Here is a 3,006-nt window from a genome sequence, read left to right as displayed (position 1 = left end):
GTGATTTTGTTTTGTCTTCCTGAGACTAAGTCTTGTTTTTTTTTTTTTTTTTTTTCTAGAATCATTTGCCTGCTGATTTAGATTAATTCCAGGAGGGTTGTACTGAGAAAGTCTTAGGTAACAGCAAGCTGTTGAAATTCAAAAGCCATGCTTTGGTCCTGAAAAAGGATGATCTAAATTCCTCTATCTCCTTTAGCTTATAAAAGATCAGGGTTTTGTGGAAGAGATCAGAGAGCTTATGTATATAAGGGAAATCCAGACAGAAAAGAAAGACCAGGAAGCCTGTTTCCTTTCTAACCCCGGGAACTGTGGAAGGAAGAGGGAGGAGAGGAAGCCCCTCCTTCCCACACTTGGGTCTCATCACAAGCTGCCCTTAAGCAAAGCACAGATAGTTAGCTTGGGGGCACAGCATAGCCCGCAATATGAGGCCCAGAGCTGGAGTCACCCTGAATTCCCTTGCCTTCTACAATGTAAAGACAGGACCTCGAACTCTGAAGGTCCGGCGGGGAAGCTTATCAGAGGGAGTTATCTTCCTAAGAAGCAGGTGTCTTTGTAGGGAGTTCTGAAAAGCTGGTCTTAGCTAGAACTGGAAGGAGCCACAGTCAAACCCCAGAAGCTTTAGGGGCAGCAGTAACCGAGAGGAACTCAAGACCTCGAGGGATGCCTTGGGCCCTGTCTCAGCCCAGAGAAGGCAGATGATGATCGTTCCCCATCATAAACTTCTGCTGCAAACATCAGACAACTAGCAAGGAATTCCCTGGCCTAGAGCTTTGACTCATCCTCCCTTTTGGTCAGGGAAATTACTGGAAGAGAGGCCAGACGAGCACCTGAGCACGTTGTCCGAGAGAGACTGGGCATTGTCCAGATAACGGCTCTCACAGTTCATGGCTGGGTTATCAGAACCACCTGGGGAGCTCGCAAAGCCCCCGGAGGCCCCGGCTTCTAGAAGTGGGATGGGCCTAGGCCTTGATACCCATTTCATTCCCCGTCACAATCTGATACCCACCAAAATTTGAGAACCACTGCCTTGGAGGGACTGTTTCTCATGATTTGTTTGGATTAACTTTCAACTAGAGGAGACTAGTCCCTCCCACTAACCAGTAGGTGGAAGCTCAAAGGAGATGGGATATACTATAGATGTTTCTTAATTTACATTTTACAATATAAATAAGTTAAAATAATATTTATATACAAATATATATTTATATAAAAATAACAAAATTTTATAAAAATAGAAAACTATGTTTTATAATATTTACAATGAATTTGCAAAAATTCTTAATTTCCATTTTTTCTCTGTACATCCAACTTTTACGTGGGGCTCAGTTACACAATGTGCACCATTTGTTTACTAATTTACCATTATCCTCTTACAGTTAGAGTAGATGCTCCGTGAATGGGGGGATCCTGTCTCTGCTGTTTGCCGCCGCCAGTGTCTGGTACAGAGGAGCCGCCCAAACATTTGTGGAGGGAATCAGTCAGTCAGTTGCTTAACTAAATCATTCACACATAGGCACTTAGCAGAGAGAATCTGGTGCCAGGAGACACTCTATCTACAGGTAAGGAAGAAGTAGAGAAACAAGGCATTGAAATTCTGGCAGAAGTAGAACCAACTATTTTTCCAAAACAGCTAAGAAACCTTTAAAGAAGTAAATTACCTGTCCCTATCAAGTGAGAGGGTTGCTTTGCATTCCTGTATGTGGAAATGCATCAGAATCGAGAGGTAAGGAATAGAGTCTTTAAAACTTTGACTCGAAGATTTGAGTAAGTAGGGGCTGAATACTGGAGAGGCTGCCTGGGGAGCGGTGTGACCGGGTGACATGTGTCGTTGGCTTTCGACAGTCCTTTTGTGCATTGACCTTTCTGATACCCAGCTTTTCTGATTCAATTTATTTTTTTTTAAAGTAAGTCTTGTTCCTTATTATGAGATATAAGTCTAGTGTATAAATCTTATAAAATATAGAAGAAAAATACCCACGATTATATTACCTGGCTATTATCATCACCGTTAACCAAGTGATCTCATAAAAAGGAGTGTTCATTAGGACTGTGATTTTTGTCCCTCTGCTGTGTCCTCAGACCTACGTGTGCCTGGGGCAGTGCGTTCATTAAGACACGCATTAACTAGGTCTCTGCACCATTGTTACCCACTAGAATAAGAGGATTCCCCCTCCTCCCTTTGATCTTTACGGGTCCTCAGAAAGAAAAATGTGTGTTTGTACGTTTTTATTAGCCCTTCTTCACTTTCTTTGGCTTTGACTCATGGATTGAGCTTTTCAATATTTCTAGGCACACTTTAAAATCTTTGACTCTTCTTCCTAAATGCAAAACTGAGCACAGACTTTACAAGAGACAGGCCAAGCAGAATGCAGAAGAGGGCAACTTTCCAGATCTCACATTTTATGATCCATTTAGCAATCTGAGCATCCGCCTGAATTTTAAATAGAAGGGCTGAAGATTGACTCCCAGTCAGCTTGAGTTCTGCTGGGACACCTGGCTTTCTCCCACCCCCCGGAGAGAAGTTCCACGAGCTCTACTCAGTTTCCGGGATGGATGCATCGCTGGTGTTTTTCCTTTATCACATCAGATTTTCTTCTGCCTTTCTTTTCCCCTTTCTCAAGGCACATCTCCTTCCTCACTGAGAAAGTTTGTATGTATTGAAACAAATTTCATGTTACTTTTTATTATACCGTTTTTAACGTAGTAACCGACAATTAAATAAACAAAAATATCGTGGTTTTGTATCTTTCAAAGTTGAAAAAGCTCCAGCTCTTACTCAGTTTAGAACTTGCCTATAAATCACCAGAGAAAAGTCGTTATTGCTGGTTTCACCTGAGTCGTGTGGCTTTTCTCTATGTCCACTTTGATAACTACTGGGTAGAAAGAGAGGAAGAAAATCTCATTACTTAAAAATCCAAACTAAATAAATCATAGAAGAATAATTATATATTACATTTATATATTTTACTAGTTTTGAGATTGAGTGACTTTACACTTTGTCGATTT

Source organism: Enhydra lutris, unplaced genomic scaffold, assembly GCF_002288905.1.
Source record: "Enhydra lutris kenyoni isolate GAN:26980312 unplaced genomic scaffold, ASM228890v2 scaffoldscaffold21, whole genome shotgun sequence".
In the NCBI taxonomy this organism is placed as follows: Eukaryota; Metazoa; Chordata; class Mammalia; order Carnivora; family Mustelidae; genus Enhydra; species Enhydra lutris.
This window is presented reverse-complemented; position numbering follows the sequence as displayed.